This window comes from Phacochoerus africanus, chromosome 4 (assembly GCF_016906955.1).
Source record: "Phacochoerus africanus isolate WHEZ1 chromosome 4, ROS_Pafr_v1, whole genome shotgun sequence".
NCBI lineage: Eukaryota > Metazoa > Chordata > Mammalia > Artiodactyla > Suidae > Phacochoerus > Phacochoerus africanus.
Window position 1 is genome coordinate 56078445 of NC_062547.1, and position 20028 is coordinate 56098472.

The 20028-nt window shown below is 34.4% G+C and overlaps 1 pseudogene; it reads left to right on the top strand.

Annotated features, from left to right (window-relative positions):
* The first annotated feature begins 745 nt into the window (after positions 1-745).
* Positions 746-1692, top strand: LOC125124562 (olfactory receptor 2T5-like; annotated as a pseudogene).
* The last annotated feature ends 18336 nt before the right edge of the window (positions 1693-20028 follow it).

Genomic DNA, 20028 nt, shown 5'->3' on the forward strand with positions numbered 1-20028 from the left:
TCTTTTACATAGAATCTGCATAATCTGTAACCAGAAATATTCTGGACAATATGATTACAACTCATTTACTATATTAAATTTTATATTATTTAATCTCATTTAATATTTTAACCATATCTGAAATATTATTATCCCTTGTTTATGTAGTGTGGACAGACGACTGATGCATGGAGAACAGAGTGAACTGACAGCTGTAGTCCTGTCTTAGAGTCTGAGCTCCTCTCTAGATGTCCTAAGGGGTTGGCCAGTGGTGAGGAACACTGTCCACTCCTGTGAATGTATGGTATTCTCCAAAGACACACAAAAACTGCCTAACAACAAGGCCTGAACTTACAAGCAAAGGGAGCTCAAACCACTGGTATGCATTTTCCCTAAATTATGTTTCAGTTATTTTATAATTCTTTCTAACATGGAATATATATTCCAAGAGTTTTTAAGATTCAAGTGGATCTTTAAAACAGAAAAGATGATTCTATTCTGAATTCTATAACAAGACTATATTTTTACTATAAGTAACCACGTTTTTAAACAAAATTGTGAATTCTTAGATTTTAACTAAATTTGCTGAATTACAGGGAATTTATAATTAGAAAGTCTACAGTCTTATGACATTTTCACCCATTAGAACAATCAGGCTTCCGTGCTTGCACACACATGAACACAAAGCACAAGCTCACTATATGTTCATTTCAGGTGTGAGTGTTTTTAATCCCAAAGCTTTCTTTGGTGGTCTAGGTGAAACCTTATGGGCAACTCCACCTTGGTGGCCAACCACACTGGACAGTTGGATTTCATCCTGGTGGGATTCTTCTCTCTATCTAAACACCCAACTCTCTTTGTGCAGTCATTTTTGTGTTATTACTGATGGCCTTGTCTGAGAATATCATCCTGATACTTCTGATATATTCTAATGCCAATCTCCATACACCCATGTACTTTTTTATCAGCCAGCTGTCTCTTATGGACATGTACATTTCTCTCACTGTGCCCAAGATGCTCATGGACCAGGTCATGGGCATGAATAAGATCTCAGTCCCTGAATGTGGAATGCAGATGTTTCTCTGTTTGACTCTTGGAAGTTCAGAATATTTTCTTCTGGCTGCCATGGCCTATGATTGCTATGTGGCCATCTGTCATTCACTCCATTATTTTACTCTCATGAGTCATAAAGTGTGGGTCCTCTTGGTGTCTGGTTCCTGGTTCCTGGGATCAGTGGAAGGCTTTATGCTCACACCCATCACCATGACCTTTCCTTTCTGCAGATCCTGAGAGATCGTCATTTCTTCTGTGAGGTCCCTGCTGTAATGAAGCTTTCCTGCTCAGACACATCCATCTATGAGACACTTATGTACCTGTGTTGTACCCTCATGCTCCTCATCCCTTTCACAATCATTTCAAGCTCCTACTCTTTCATCCTCCTCACCATCCACAGAATGAATTTAGCAGAGAGTCAGAAGAAGGCCTTTATGACTTGCTCTTCCCACATGACTGTGGTCATCCTCTTCTATGGGGCTGCCATCTACACCTACATGCTCCCTACCTCCTACCACACTCCTGAGAAAGACATGGTTGTATCTGTCTTTTATACCATACTCACTCCTTTTGCTAAACCCTTTAATCTATAGCTTTAGGAATAAGGATGTCACAGAGGCTCTAAAGAAAATGTGGAATGTGGAATCTATTTCCCAGTGAACTAAGAAATAATAGATTTTTACACTAGTTGTTTATTTTTCTCCATGCTAAATACTCTCTATATAAAATGCCAATGTTATTCTTCATATTCTAATATCACAATGTGTCAACTATATATATTTGAGAGGAATTGTTTCCCTGTACTAGAAAGCTTTACATTTTAAACTCTTTCTGTGTAAAAATTATTTTTATAATTATATTGAATTCATATTGTATTTTTCTGAAATTAACTGCACTGTAATTCTGAGGGATAATATTCATATTCTTAGAAAATGCATAGGTAAAATATAGAAAAATATCATAAAGTATGCAACTGATGAAAGAGAGAGGGAGAAAAAATGATGAAGCAAAAGTGGTATATTGTTAACAGGTGATCTATATGTGTTAATTTTACTGTTATTATTCATGGTACAAGTGTATACTTAAAATCACTTAAAAATAAATGATAAAAAATCAGATATTCTCCCTTTTAGTTTCTACTTTCTTCTTGTTGGCAGTGCGACAAATCTTAGAAACCATGTTCATATTAATGTGACTGATCATCACTGTGACAATCGTCTTCTGCCTGCTTTATTGAATGGCTTCTTTGTTCCTCATGATCCAAACCTGAAGGATCCTGTGGGTTTTACCTATCTGAAATGTTTACTACCTGTGGTAGAGCAGAAATCCAGGAAACTATAAAGTACTGTGGGAAAAATGTTAAGCCAAAATTGAATCTATTTTATTTATTAACCCCAGTGTTCCTTCAAGCAGAAAATATTATTTTCCACATGAGATAATATTTGTGCTGAAATTTGAAGTGTGTGACCTACTATTCAAGCAAGCAGGGAAAATGTCAAGCATTCAAGCCCTCATTTCCTCAACAAAATATTTCTTATCATATATTATAATTTGAGAAGAAGAGCTACATGAGTTTAGAATATGAATTAAACATAGATACTATCCTTACAAATTTGAACTCTAAGTGTAGTTTGGGCAAATAATTGTAGTAAAAAAGATTATTTTGATGCTCATCCTTTTACCATGAAAGGATATAGGTCATAAGGACACATCAGGTACCTCTCAATTGTGAGTTTATCCAAACAAAGAATGGTGGAAATAAAACCCTGGACTCAGTGTTGAATGGTGACAAAATGCTATCCCCAAATAAGACAGGTTGCTGGGATGAGGGTACCTGCACAGGGGCTGATGCCCCAGGAAAAGAATAACATGACCAAAGGTCATGTGGTTAGAAAAGCAGGAGAGATAAGTGTCCCAATAATTTATCCATTCCTAATTCAATTTAAAGTCTCATTTCTTGCATTTTTGTGACCAAGGTTTTTGAAAACTGCAGTGAAATAATGTTGCTGGCATTGTATAACTATTACAATGGTGGTAATCAATTGAATAAGTATAATATTAGAGGTGAGAAAACCAGAGCAATGAAGATGGTGACCTGGATGGTGTAAATCCAAAGGGAATGGACCACGTCTTATAATTATGAACTATTGGACAGCATAGGTAGAATAAATAGGGTCTTGTTGAATACATTCCATAAAGCCACAAACTTATTTGCATATGTACCAACTTCAAATTTGCTATGTCAACTTGTGAATTATGAGATGGCTTGAAAAGTATAGATTCACCTTTCCTCTTGACACTCTCAATTACTTCATGACTGTAAAATAATGATCTTCCAGCATTTTTGGAAAGTTAGTTTTGAAAAACATTTACAATATTTTGTTGCATTCAACCAGAATTAATAAAATATGTACATTATTTAACTTTTAAAATAATGGAGTAGTCTGTGTATGACCCTTCATTTTCCTGAACCAAATTATACACACATGTAATGATTCCATATAATTATCCTAGCAAAGATTGACAAAGATTTTGGTGTAGAAAGACCCTGAGCCCACCACATAAGCATACCAAAATCATAATCTTCTGCAGAGAAATTGACGAAAAATACCAGAACCTACCAAAAAATATCTTCCACAACAAAAATATAAATAAGGAACAATGGCAAGATGCATAGGAGGGACATACTTGGGATATAATTAAGCCTCTTTCGTTCAGGTGAGTGACACATTAACTAGACATATATTATACTGCAGAGCATTTCCCACGGGAGAGAGAGTTATGATCCACATGTCAGGCTCCCCATCACAGGGATCTTGCACTGGGCAGATTAGCGCCCAGGGCATTTGGCTCTGAAGGCCAATAGGACTTAATTTCTGGAGTCACAGTGTGCTGTGTGAAATAAAAACTTCATTTTTAAAGGAGGCATTTTATGTGACATGCACTAAAACCAGTGCAAAACTATCACTGTTTGAAAATTCCATGATACTATACATAGAAAACCTTAAAGATGTCATTAAAAGATAACTAAAGCTTATCCATGAATTTAATAAATTTGCAACATACAAAATGAATATGAATAAATGTATTTTATATCAAAACACTAATAATTAGCTATAAGAAGAGAACTTAGGTAAATAATTCCATTGGCAGTCACTTCAAAAAACTTTGGAATCAACATAAGTAAGGTTGTAAAATATTTGTGATGAAAGTAATTGAGGATGAAGCAAAAGGTTGAAAGATATATTGTTTTTGAATTGGAAAAATTAATATTGTTAGAATGATTATTCTACTTAAGGTGATCTACAGACTCAATGCAATCCTTATCAAAGTACCAATAACATTTTCACAGAACCAGAACAAATAATTTTAAAACTCATATAGGAAAAGATCATGAATGGCCAAGAAAATCTTGAGAAGGAACGGAGCCCCAGGAATCATGGCCCAAGACATCAGCCTGTACGACAAAGCTACAGTATTCAAAAGAATTTACTGCTATAGCAAAACGTCACAGAGATCAAAGGAAAAGAATAGAAAGCCCCAAAATGACACACATTTATAAGATCTTTATTCTATGATAAAGGAGGTAAGAATAATAAACTAGAAACTAGAGCCTTTGTAAACGAACATCAAATGCAGTAAAGTTGCAGGATATAAAATTAACAGGAGTCCCTTGAATTTCTATGTAATATTGAGATATGTATAAAAGAAATAAAGAAACCTACTCCAGAACTTCCATCATGGCTCAGCAGTTAATGAATACAACTAGCAACCATGAGGTTGTGGGTTTGATCTCTGACCTTGCTCAGTGGGTTAAAGATCCAGTGTTGCCATGAGCTGTGGTGTAGGTCGCAGATGTGGCTTGGATCCCACATTGCTGTGGCTCTGATGTAGGCTGGTGGCTACAGCTCCAATTAGACCCCTAGCCTGGGAACCTCCATATGTCATGGGTGCAGCTCTATAAAAGACAAGAAAGAAAGAAAGAAAGAAGGAAAGAAAGAAAGAAAGAAAGAAAGAAAGAAAGAAAGAAAGAGAAACCTATTCTGTTTAAAAAGGCATCAGACATTCAGCAACAAGATGGCAGAGAGAAGGACACAAGCTCACCTCCCCTCACGAAAACAAAATTACAATTAAATACTGAACAACCATCAACAAAATAGACTGGATGGTATGAAAAAAAAAGATATTCTACAGCCAAAGACAAAGAAGAAGCCACATGGAGATGATAAGGGGAGTGCCCTTGTGCTATAAAAATCCCATATCTACCATTTGGGTGACCCACAGACTGGAAAATAACTACATAACAGAAGATCTCTCAGAGGAGTGAGAGTTATGAACCCACATTAACTTCTACAGCTTGGGGGTCTGGCATTGGGAGGAGGAGTCCCCAGAGCATTTGGCATTGAAGGCCCATAATCCTGAATGCAGGAGGTCCACAAGACTGTGGGCAACAAAGACTCCACTCTTGGAGGGGGTATACAAGATTTCATATGCACTGATTCCAAGGAAATATGAGAGACTTGATAAGAACCTGAGTTAGACCTGTCTGTGGGTCTTGGAGAGTCTCCTGGCGAGGCAGGGGTCAACTGTGACTCACTGTGGGGACGACACTAAAGGCAGAGGGCTCAGGGAAAATCATCAGCATGAGCTCATCTGGAGAAAACTGTTTTGGAAAAATCTCACTCCACCCATCAGGGCTAAGAAGTCCTATACCAAACAACAAATAGTGTGGGAACATGGCCCCACCTATCAGCAAACAGGTTGCCTAAAGTATTCCAAGGCACACAGATACTTCTAATCACACCAATAGGTAAAGCCCCACACACTAGAGGGACAAGACTCAGCTCCAACTACCAGTGGGCAGACACCAGTCCCTCCCATCAGCAAGCCTACCACAAGCCCCTATATCACCTTCACCCACAAGGGGGAATATCCCAGAAACAAGAGAGGGTACAATCCTGTAATCTGAAAAAGGAGACAATAGAGAAAGCTAGAGAAAATGACACAGCAGGGAAAAATGAACCACATGAAAGTACAAGGCAAAACCCCAGAACAGCTAAATGAAGGGGAGATAAGCAACCTTCATATAAAAAAGACTTCAGAATAATAATAGTAAGGATGATCCAATATCTCAAAAAAAAAAAAAACACTGGAGGCAAAGAATGATAAGTTACAAGAAATGTTCAAAAAAGCTGTAGAAGATTTAAAGATTAAACAAGCAGAAGTGAATAATGCAATGACCAAAATGAAAAATGAACTAGAAAGAACTGAAAGCAAAATACAGGAGTCATGAGAACAAATAAATGAGGTGGAAGACAAACTAGTGGAAATCACTAATGTGAAAAAGGATAAAGAAAAATGTATGTAAAGAATGAGGGCAGTCTAAGATAATTCTGGGACAAATTTAAACACACATTCTCATTATAGGGGTGCCAGAAGGAGAAGTGAGAGATAAGGGGTTGAAGAAAATATTTGAAGAGATAATAGCCAAAAACTTCCCTAACATGGAAAAGGAATAACTTACTCAAATCAAGGAAGCACAATGAATACCATATAGAATAAACTCAAGTTGGAACCTTGTGAGATACATATTAACCAAACTGACCAAAATTAAAGACAAAGAGAAAATATCTAAAGCATCTAGGGAAATGCAACAAATAACACAGAAGAGAAAGCCCATAAGATTGTTGGCTGATTTTTCAGCAGAAACTGTGGGCCAAAAAGGAATGGCACAATATACTTAAAGTGATGAAAGGGGAAAAACTACCATCAAGAATATTCAACGCAGCAATTCTCTCATTCATATTTGAAGGAGAAATCAAAAGTTTTATAGACAAGCAAAAGTTAAGAAAATTCAGATCCAGAAAACCAGCTATATGACAAATATTAAAGAAACTTCTGGGTTTCCAATTATGGCTCAGTGGTAATGGACCTAACTAGTATCCATGAGGATGTGGGTTTGATCCCTACACTCACTCAGTGGTTAAGGATCTGGGGTTGCTGTGAGCTGTGGTGTATGTAATAGAAGTGGCTTGCATCTGGTGTTGCTGTAGTTGAGGTGTAGACTGTCAGCTGCAGCTACAATTTCACCTCTAGCCTGGGAATTTCCATATGCCACAGGTGTGGCCCTAAAAAGGCAAAAAGAAAAAAGAAAAAAAAAAACTTCTCTAGGAATAAAATAAAAGGCCACTACTAAAAATAAGAAAATTACAAATGAGAAGGCTCACTGGTAAAGGCAAGCAAATAGTAAAGGTAGGAAATCATCATCCACACACAAATATGATACAAAAACCAGAAATTGTGAGCAGGGTACAAATGCAGGATACCAGAAATACATTTGCAATTAAGAAAGCAGAAAGTTAAAATAATCATATATATATATATATATTCCTATACCAAAATTTCATGGTAATCACAAACCAAAAATCTACAATAGATACACCCACAAATAAGAAAAAAGCAATCCAAAAACAATGCCAAAGATATTCATTAAACCACAAGAGAAGAGAAAAAGAGAAAGTAAGAAAAAAAATAACAAAATCAATTCCAAAAAAATTAACAAAATGAAAATAAGAATGTACATATCAATAATTATTTTAAATGTAAATGAAATAAATTCTCCAACCAAAAGACATAGACTGGTGGAATGGATACAATAACAAGACCCACATATATATTGTCTACAAGAGACCCAATTTAGTTCTAGGGACACATAGAATCTGAAAATGAGAGGATGGAAGTAGATATTTCATGCAAGGGAAATCAAAGGAAAGCTGAAGTAGCAAACAGACTTGATAATAAAGATGGTTACATGAGACAAAAAGATCATTAAATAATGATCAAAGAATCAATCCAAGAAGAAAACATTGTAAACATATATGTACCCAATATAGGAACACCTCAATATATAAGACAACTGCTAATGGCCATAAAAGGAAAAAAGGACAATAATACAATAATAGTGGTAAATTTAATGCCCCATTTTCAACAATGGACAGATTATCCAGACAGAAAATTAAGAAGGAAACACAGACCTTAAAAGATATATTTGACAAAACAGACTTAGTAGATATTTATAGAGCATTCCATCTGAAAGCAAAAGAGTACACATTCTTCTCAAGCCCACTTGGAACATTCTCTAGGATAGATCTCATTCTGGGCCACAAATCAAGTTTCACTTAATTTAAGAAAATTGAAATCATATCAAGAATCTTTTTTTCTGACCGCAATGCAATCAGACCAGACATTAACTGCAACAAACACAACAGCAAAAACACAAACATGAGGAGACTATAACAATATGCTACTGAACAACCAATGAATCATTGAAGAAACCTAATATGAAATCAAACAATACGTAGAGAAAAATGAAAAAGATAGCATGACAGTCTAAAATCTATGAGAAGCAGAAAAAGCAGTTCTAAGAGGGAAGCTTATAGCAATACAAGCTTACTTTACAGAACAGGAAAAATATCAAATAAACAATCTAGCATTACTCCTAAAGCAATTAAAGAATAAAAACAACCCCAAGTTAATATAAGAAAAGAAATTATAATGATCAGAGAAAAAAATAAAGTTTAGATAAAGAAAAAAATAGAGATCAATAAAACCAGAAGTAAGTTATTTGAAAAGATGAAGTTGATAAGCCTTTAGCCAGACTCATCAAGAAAAAAAAATGTAGAGGGTTCACATCAATAAAATTACAAATGAAAAATAAAAAAGTACAATGAACATCACAGAAATTAAAAAAAAAAAGATCATAAGAGACTACTCCAAGCACCAATTGCCAATAAATGGACAACCTAGAAGAAATGGAAAAATTCTTAGACAGTACAATCTGCTGAGACTGAATGTATAGAATGAGGTATGAATAAAATGAGAAATGAATAGAAATATGAACAGAATGATCACAAGTACTTAAATTGAAACTGTGATTTAAAAACATTCAATGAACAAAAGTCCAGAACTGGATGGCTTCACAATTGAATTCCAACAGTCAGAGGAGAATTAACACCTAATCTTCTGAAACAATTCCACAAAACTGCAGAAGAGGGAAGATACCCAAGCTCATTCTATAAGATCACATCACCAGATAACAAAACTAAAGATATCACAAAAAATAAAATTATAGGCCAATATCATTGATGGATAAAGTTGCACAAATCCACAACAAAATACTAGCAAAACAAATTCAATGATACATTTAAAATATCATACACCATGATCAGGTGGGATTCCAGGGATGTAAGGATTTTTAAACATCTGTAAATCTATCAGTGTGAATACCATTTTAATAATAGAAAAATGAAAACCATACTATCATATCAATAAATGCAGAAAAAAATATGACATAAATCAGCCACCCATTTCTGATAAAAACCCTCCAGAGAGTGATGATATAGAGAACCTACCCTGATATAATAAATGCCATATTTGAAATATGCACAACTACCATCATTCTTAATGGTGAAAAGGTGAAAGAATTTCTACTAAGATAAGGAATAAGACGAGGATGTTCATTCTTCCTCCTTTTATTCAACTTAGTTTTGGAAGTATTAGGCATGGTGATCAGAGAAGAAAAAAATCCAAATTGGAAAAAAGAAAGTAAAATTGTCACTGTTTACAGATGACATGAAACTATACATAGAAATTCTTAAAGGTGCTATCGTAAAACTACTTTAGCTCATCAATGAATTGTCACAGTGCAAGGTACAAAATTAATACACATAAATCTCTTGCATTTCTGTATACTAAAAATGAAATAGCAGAATGAGAAATTAAAGGAAAATTACCTCTTTATTGTATAAAAGGGAATAAAATACATAGGAATAAACCTACCTGTACTCTGAAAACTATACAATGCTGTTGAAAGAAATATGAAACGACCCCCAAAATGGAAAGATATACCATGCTCTTGGATTGGGAGTATCAATATTGTCAAAAGAACTGTACTACACAAGGCAAACTACAGACTCAATGCAATTTTTATCAAATTACCAAAGGCATTTTTCAAATAATAATAAATAAAAATTAAATGACCATAGAAAAACAAAGGACCCCAAATAGCCAAAGCAATCTTGAGAAAAGAAAAATGGAGTTGGAGGAATCAGGGTCTCTGACCTCAGACTGTATTACAAAGCCACAGTCATCAAAATAGTGTGGTACTGGCACAAAAACAGACATATATGTTATGTGGTAACTGTATGAAATGAAATGTAAAGTTTCAAGACAAAAATAGTTGGAAAAACTCTTAAGTTGTAACAACCTAACTTTTATCTTCACTGTTTCTTACTCTACCATGAACCTGTGTTAACAATAGAATGTGATAAAAATAGAAACTATCCCTTTTCCTATATAACCAGCTGCACCCTTAGCTGCTGGGAGCCTGAGTTCTCTCTGCCCAGGGCTTGTGGGCATTCCGTTGGTCTATAAACCTGCTTGAGATCTCATTGCTCCAGTCTTTGCCTCTTCTTCCCTCACCAGTTTCTAACAAAATAAATCAGTGGAAGAGGATAGAAAGTCCAGAAATAAACCCACACACCTATAGTAAACTAGTTTACAACAATAGAGGCAAAAATATACAATGGAGAAGAAGTCTCTTCAGTAAGTGGTGCTGAAAAAACTATAACACTATGTATAAAAGAAATAATAACACTCTCTTAACACCACACAAAAAAATAAACGCAAAATGCATTAAAGACCCAAACATAAAACTGGATACAATAAAACTCTTATAGGAAAACATAGGCAGAGCACTCTCTGACATAATCAGTGGCAATATCTTTTCAGATCCACTTCCTAAAGTAATGAAAATAACACAAATAAACAAATGGGACCTAATCAAACTTAAAAATTTTTGCACAGCAAAGGAAACCATAAGAATGGGAGACAACACACAGAATGGGAGAAAATACTTGCAAAGGAAGCAACTGACAAATGATTAATCTCCAAAATATAGAAACAACCCCTGCAGCTCAATATCAAACAATGCAATCAAAAAGTGGGCAGAAGATTCAAATAGACATTTCTCCAAAAAAGACATGCAGATGGTCAAAAAAATACTATGAAAAGATGCTCAACATCACTATTATTAGAAGTATCACCTTACACAAGCCAGTATGGCCATCATCAAAATGTCTACAAACAATAAATGCTGAAGAGGGTACAGAGAAAAGGGAATCCTCTTACACTGTTGGTGGGAAGTAAATTGGTACAACCACTATGGAAAATATATGGGATCTAACAAAAAATGATGCAAGAGAACTTACAAAACAGAAACAGTCTCAAAGATATTGAAAACAAGTTTATGGTTACCAAAAGTGAGATGTTGGGTGTGAGGGATAAATAAGGAGTTAGGATTGACATGTACACAGTACTATGTATAAAATATATAGATTATAAATGGCCTACTGTATAGCACATCTACCATAGTACATCCACTCAATAGTGTGTATTAACCTACATGGGGAAAAATCTGAAAAGGAATGGAAATATGTATATGTATAATTGACTTACTTTGCTGTACACTTAAAACTAACAAAACTAAGTCAACTATACTCCAATAAAATTTATTAATTTAAAAAAACTCAAAACCTTAGTCATAGAGAATAATAAGAATTTGTTCTCTTGCATGTGTAGGAGTTCTGATGATCTAAACTTGGCTCAGCTATGTGGTTCTAAGCTACAGACTGGCATTACTAGGCTATCTGGTTATGTTTTTCTCATAATAACTACAGTGGTATGAGAATGTGAGTGTAGACATAGAAGCTTCTTGAGGCTTAGATTTGGAAAAGACACTTCCACTTCTGTTTAGATTCCATTCCTCAATGCAAATACATGGACAATCCCAAAATCAAGAGGAAAATAACTTAGATATTCATGGGAAAAATGAAAAAGTTAACTAATAAATGGTGGGGAAGAACAAAAGTGATGGAGAATTAATCTGCCTTGTAGCAGACACTGATAGCCATAGGATTCAACTTTCTTCCATGTGAATAACCACTCACCTCTAATAATGTCACCCACATGTTTCAATTTTATGTATTATTTTGTGTCTACATAAGGTCCTAAAGTGTTCTCTTTTATCCAAAAGCTCATGAATAAAATTTTACCCCAAAGATATTACTATGTCCCTACAACCTAACATGTAATACTGGAACATAGACAGGAAAACTAAGATAAACTAATTTTATTTATTGCCATTTCTAGGACATGTGGAAGTACCCAGGCCTGGGATCAAACCTGCATCAGAGCAGTGACCTGAGCTGCTGCAGTGACAAAGCCAGATCCTTAAGCCACTGCACCAGAAGGGAACTCCATTTTTTTATTTCTTAATAAACTCATTTTAAAGAGAAATAATGGAAGGCACTCCACAGCAGTTTCTTGTCACACAGGTAATATGTTCCAGATTATTTATTTTTGATGTCATAGAATATTTATTCATAGAATATTTAAGTATTTGAGAAGTCTAGTCTCCAAAAATGCTATTATTTTTCAATATCTCCCTGGGATTCTTATCTACTGCGCATATAAACTTTAGAATCAACAGCTATTGTCTAAAGAAAACACATTAATTTTTGTGGTTCCCCTCTAGTTCAAATGTTGAAGCCCTAACCCCCACCTCTGGCTGTATTTGGAGATGAACCCTTCAAAGGAAGCAATAAAAATTAAATGATTCCATACAAGGCTGAGGTCATGATACAATAAATTAGTATCCTTATAAGAAGAGAAAACAATGGCTTTTCCATTGTGGCGCAGTGGTTAACGAATCCAACTAAGAACCACGAGGTTGCGGGTTCGATCCCTGGCCTTGCTTAGTGGGTTAAAGATCCGGCATTGCCATGAGCTGTGGTGTAGGTTGCAGATGCAGCTCAGATCTGGCATTGCTGTGGCTGTGGTGTAAGCCGGTGGCTACAGCTCCGATTCAATCCCTAGCCTTGGAAATCCATATGCCGTAGGAGCACCTCAAGAAAAAGGCAAAAAGACAAAAAAAAAAGACAACAATATAATGTTGTAAATCAACTATATTTCAATATTTTTTAAAAAAGAGACACCAAAACCCACTCTCTTTATCTCTGCAAACTGAAGAAAGACCATGTGGAAAAATAATGAGAATATGACTGCCTGCGCAACAAGAAGTAAAACCTTACCAGAACCCAACTAGGCAGAATCTTAATCTTAGAATTCTAGTCTGTAAAACTATGAGAAATTATTTTGGTTTTTGTTTTGTTTCTTCTTTTCATTTTTAAGACACTCGGTCTATGATATTTTTTCATGGCAGCCCAAACTGACTCTCAAAATTTTTACTACATTTAATAGCATTAGATTAAAATTAACGTATGTAGCTCTGACACCTTCTGGATGTTGATTTGTCCTTCTCAAAGGAAAAAAAATAGCTAGACTTCCTTATCTAAGGACCCCGACTAGGTAGCTTAGAAGAAGAGAAATGTATTGTCTTGCAATTCTGGAAGTTACAATTCTAAGATCAAGGAGTCAAAAGGACCATGCTCTCTGATCTAGGGAAAAAATCCATTCCCTAGGAGCTTGTAGTTTTGGTTAGTTTCTTGGTTTATGACCACAAAACTCTATCTTCAAATGATGTGTGTATTGTATCCAAATTTCACCTTTTTATAGGGACACTGTTCCTATAGGGGTTCTACCTACTCCAATGTGGCTTCACCTAATTAATTACATCTACAACTAACAAATTTCCAAGTAAACTCATATTATGATTTGAATTAGAATTTCACTGTATACATTTTTGAGGATGTATATTAGCACATAACACTCTACCCTCTGGTCCCCACACATTCATGTCATTCTCAAATGCAGAATATATTTACCTCATTCCAACATTCCCAAAAGTTTTAACCTAATAAAAGATAAACTAACACCAAAATCTCACAAAAATATCACCTAAATCAGGTATAAATGAGTCTCCAGGTGTGAATCAGCCTTATGCAAAATTTCTCTCCACCTATGTACTTGTGAAACATAGATGTTATCTACTTCAAAAATATAATGAATACACAGTATTAGGATATACATACCCACTCAAAAAGGAAGGGATCATATTATGTACCACATCTTCTTTATCCATACAATGTAAAGTTATTTAGATATAAAAATAATGAAATAATGCTATTTGCAGCAACAGGAGTAGACCTAGAAATTATCAGACTAAGTGAAATAAGTCACACAGACACATATCATATGATATAAAAAATGTGGACTGTAATAAAAATTATATGAAAGAATTTATTTAAAAAACAAAAAAGAACTTACAGATTTCAAAACCAATCTTATGATTACCATAGGTGAAACTATTGGTGAAAGGAAGAAGTAGGAGGGTGGAAATAGCACATACAAACTACTGTGTAAAAGAGATTACAGAACAGGAAAATCTACTCAATGGTTTGTAATAAACTATATGGGGAAAAAGAACTGATATATTTATATGTATGATTGATTCATGTTGCAGTATACCTGGAACTAATACAACATTGTAAATAAGCTCTACTCCAATGAAATTAAATTTAAAAAGGAAGAAATCAAGATAAAATAGAAATCATGAGATCCAACATCTTGGAATAATCTCAATATTACTGTGGAAGTATTTTTGCATGTGATTGTTGGCCATCTTTCTTGGAAAAATATCTATTCATGTCCTTTGCCCATTTTTCAATTGGGTTGTTGGCTTTTTTGCTGTTGAGTTGTATAAATTGCTTGAATATTTTAGAGATTAAGCCCTTTTCCTTTGCATCATTTGAAACTATTTTCTCCCATTCTGAAAGTTGTCTTTTTGTTTTCTTTTTAGTTTCCTTTGCCACGCAAAACTTGTCAGTTTGATTAGGTCCCACTGATTTGTTTTATTTCTGCTTTTATTTCTGTTGCTTTGGGAGACTGACCTGAGAAAACATTTGTAAGGTAGATGTCAGAGAATGTTTTGCTATATTCTCTTCCAGGAGTTTGATGGTGTCTTGTCTTATACTTAAGTCTTTCAGCCATTTTGAGTTTATTTTCGTGCATGGTGTGAGGGTGTGTTGCAGTTCCATTGATTTGCATGCCGCTGTCCAGGTTTCACAGCAATTCTTGTTGAAAAGACTGCCTTTTCCCCATTTTATGTTCTTGCCTCCTTTGTCAAAGATTAATTGACAATAGGTGTCTGGGTTAATTTCTGCATTGACTATTCTGTTCCATTGGTCTGTATGTTTGTTTTGGTACCAGTACCACACTGTCTTGATGACTGTGGCTTTGTAATATTGCCTGAAGCCTGGGAGAGTTCTGCCTCCTGCTTGGTTTTTGTTCTTCAGAATTGCTTTGGCACCTCACACCAATCAGAATGGCCATCAGGATTAAGTCCACAAATAACAAATGCTGGAGGGGGTGTGAAGAAAAGGGAACCCTCCTACACTGCTATGGGAATGTAAGCTGGTACAACCACTATGGAGAACAGTATGGAGGTACCTTAGAAAACTATACATAGAACTACCATATGACCGAGCAAGAGTTTACATCCATTAACCCCAAGCTCCCAATGCATACCACTCCTTCCCCCTCCCCCTGGGCAACAAAAAAATCTATTCTCCAAGTCCATGATTTTCTTTTCTATGGAAAGTTTCATTTGTGCCATATATTAGATTCAGATATGAGTGATATCATATGGTATGTGTCTTTCTCTTTCTGATTTATTTCACTCAGTATGAGAATAATAGCTGTGTTTTCTATTTTTTTGTTATTGGCATGTCAACATTTATATTAAAACCTAATGTCTGAAATGCAATACAATATTAAAATAACAGAGGCTGAAGTGGAATGACACAAGAAAGAAATGGTACAATCAGTAACCTACTGAAGAGTTATCCAGATGAAGAGGTAAAGAAGATCAATTTTAGTTTCAACTATGATGCTGATTAGAGGTTCTATCTTTGATGCATTAATTATACTGTGAACTTCAGACTCTATCTCTGAAGGAAAATGGAAATATCAATAACTCACAAAACATTATTGGAGAAACAATGAGGTTTTCTCTGTAAACATATAAGAAAAAATGTGTAATGTGAAAAGGCTAAGGCCATATATAAAATAATATCTATGTGATAGATAAGATTTTATTGGTGATGCTAAGATTTAAGATTATTGTTAATATTTTTGAGATTTCTAACTTAATAGTAAAAGGATATATTTTTTAAAAGATATGAGAATCAAACCAGAAAAGTGCAACTGATACATCCATTACCTTCTCTTACCTCTCTTAATTTCTTTCCTCTTCAAAGATCCCAGAAGGTATGTATAAATAGAAAACCATCATCAATCTTCCTAATGATCATAGTAAAAACAGGGGTGATACCACTCTCTTGTTTCTCTTTATACAGCAAATTTGTCCACTTCTCATTAGCACATCTAGATGAGGCTTTCAGCAGTATCTTCTGATGCTAGGATAAATAAGATAGAATGAACTACAGGATCAAAAAGGTAATTATTGGTTTTGATTTATTCTGTTTCAGAAACATTTTATTAAGTCTTAACTATATTTCATCATTTACCCTCTATTATAGGAAAAAGCAGAAATTTGTTTTTTTTAATTTCTTGAATATAACATTTATTTGCTTCAACATACTAGGAAAGGGATTTTTGATTTCAAGGTATTATGGACAAAAACTATTATTTCCTCCTATATTTTCCTTGAGACTGAAATTTTACAAAAGAAAACAGACATACTTTACTTTGAATGAAGATTGTTACTGGTAGTTAAAGCAATGAAATAAAAATTTCAATCTTATTTATGTTTCCAGGTAAAATTGACCATTGATGGGTAATATACAAATTCAGCCTCTGGAGGAAAGAATGAGATCTAGAGAACTGAAGCTCTAGGACCCAACCCCTGGGTGAGACACCAGTACACCCACAGGGGGTGCGGGTGATGCTAGGCAGATGCTGCAGGAACATGAATTATTTAATCTATAAAAGGAGGAATTAAGATAAATGAATAAGTATCTCATAGGCTTTTGGTGAGGAAAAAATATGGCAAAGCAATAGAATAATTGCTAGGATGCTGTCAGCCTCATATAAGATTTGATATTATTCTATTCCTACTGTTAATAATTCCTCACATCAAATATATATTATTCTACTTCTGTTAAACTCAGACAATTGGATAGAGAACAGTATGAATGATCAGGGAGGCCAGGTGCCTTGTGTGGTATAGACAGTACTCCTTTGACGGTCTAAAGTCCTAGATGGGTTCTTCAGTGTGGCTTGATGACAGAGACTCCCATTTACCAAAGTGGGACAGAGATTTGCCCTGTGCCTCCTACTCACTTGCCTGCTCTCCTTTCATTCAGCAAAACAGCTTTGAGGTCTTCACATTACTGGTCACTGCATTGATCCTAGCTTCAATTTGACTACAAATAGAAGCTCAGAAGCTGGTAAGTTTTGCAGTTATTGGAACTGTTTCAACATTTTTCAGACTCAGCTTTCATTTGCCAGGGTAGGTAGAATTTGACAGAAATATTATATTTTAATAGAATGCTTCCCAGATTTATATTAACACATCAAACTCATTTTCAGTATTGTCTACTGATTCAATACCCCAGAACTTGGGACTGTTCATATGATTAATATTGTCATTGGTTTCCAGGATTGCTATAAGAGTATGAAATAAATTAGAAACTTGGAAATTCTTCCTAAATATTCCTATATTATATCTACCACTTCTAAATGCTTCCCAGAAAGAGGAACCAGCTTTTCCTTCTTGTTGGTGAGAAATTGCAAAGTTTAACATTAATATGTCAGGAATTAAAAAGTTGGAAATATTTAATCTTCATAAGATAAAATGTAGGAGTTCCCATTGTGTCTTGGTGGGTTAAGAATGCAACTAGTATCCATGAGGATGTGGGTGTGATCCCTTGCCTCATTCTGGCCTCATTCATTGGGTTAAGGAACCAGTGCTGCCATGAATTGAGGCATAGGTCACAGACATGGCTCGGATCTGGTCTTGCTGTGGCTATGTCTTAGGCCTGAAGCTGCAGCTCCAATTAAATGCCTATCCTGTGAACTTCCATGTGCCACAATTGCAGCCATAAAAAGAAAAAGACAGAAAATGTTGAAGAAGCTATTTCTGATTTTCTTTGCAAAAGCCAGATGTATTTTTCTTTTGTTGATTTTTCTTATTCATTTCATAACTATTTTAAAAGTCTACTTTAAATCACATTTGTATAATTCCCCATGAATAGACTGACTGTGACCTCCTTAAGTGTAGCCAAGTTTAATCTTTGTTTGACTTGTCTTCAGCCTCCAAAATAAATATAGGCTGTGGACAGCCAGACAGAAGAAAGAACATGAAATTGGAATCAGAGACATCTTAATGTTGTTCAGTTTCTCTCTCTGTATCTCTGTTTCCATGAAAAGTTTATTTCCACAGACTATAAAGTAGGTAATATTTATAAAACAACTAAAGCCTTGTCTTTTAAATGGCAGTGATCATCTAAATATTAGTTTTTTTCCCCAGAAGTTTAGAAAAAAAATTGTAGGAGATTTAAGGAGACAAAGTTGGGGAAGAAGGTACTAGACAAAACAGAGATGATATTTTCCATAAAGCTCTGTTTAACCAGAGTTAAAAATAAGAAATATATATTATATATGTATTTTTATTTATTTATTCATATTTTTATGAATATATATTTAGGTAGAGTTTGAAAGTTTTATATTTATGAAAGTCTGAGATTATATATATGTATATCCATACATTTAATATAGACTATATTATATAATAAACTGTATAATATAAGGAAGTCTGAATATAATAGATTATATCATATAGACATTATATTATATATTTGTACAGATTAGATTTGTTATATAATAATCTAAAAGCTATATGATGACTATGTAGTAGTCTGGAACTACAGAATTTATCAAATCCAAATTTTTTGTTATATGTATGAAGAGAAACTAAAAGTAGTAAACTGAAATAATGCATCTATCTTACATCATAATGAATAGTAAGGTCTATCTCTTAAAATGGAATATGTACAAAAATTACTCTAGATATTAATACTTCAAATTAATAACATGTGCATATTCATTCAAAAGTGGTGATGTTCTAAGAACATATTATTTAACCTCATGTAATTTTCACCATACCTTAAGTCAAACATTATAATCTCTTTTTTATTAAAGTAAAATGGACAGAGAAATGGTGGGTAGAGGATAATTTGGACACACAGCTGTAGTGGTGCCACAGAGTCTGGACTCCTCTATCACCGACCTTAGGATATCTAAGGGGTTAGTCATTGGTGAGGATTTCAATCTGATTCTGTGGATGCTTGGCTCCTTCCTCACAACAGCAGAGCCTCATAGCATGGCCTAAACCTATGGGAAAAGAGTATTCAAACTTTCTGTGCAGATGTTCACCAAATTTTGTTTCATTTACTTTCTAAATTTTCTGCATATATTTCTAAGGGTTTTTAAGATCCAGACTGACAAAGAGAAAAGTTGATTCAATTCTGAATTCCATAACAAAAAAAATATATATATATATTTACTATATGTGACTAACAATTGTGACCAAAAGTTATGAACTCTTAGTTGCTTTTTTTTTTAACACATTGATCTCTAATTTACATTTTAAATTTTATTGGAGTAGAGTTGGCTTACAATATTGTGTTAGTTTCTGGTGTAAAATGAAATGAAAATATAGGTTATTATAAATTTTCCCATAAAGTTTTTTTAAAAACTATTGAGTAGATTTCCCTATCCTATACATTTGGTTCTTGTTAGTCCACTATTTTTTTGAAATTACAAGCAAACTATAATTCCCACAATCTACTCTTCCATAGTGCTTCCCGCCTATTGGTTACTATGCATACACAATGTCCATACACACATAGGCACAAGTACACACCACAAACTCACTAAATATTTATTTCAGGTGGTCATATCTCATGAGTGATTTATTAACTAAAAAGCTCCCCTTGGTTATCTAGGTGAAACCTC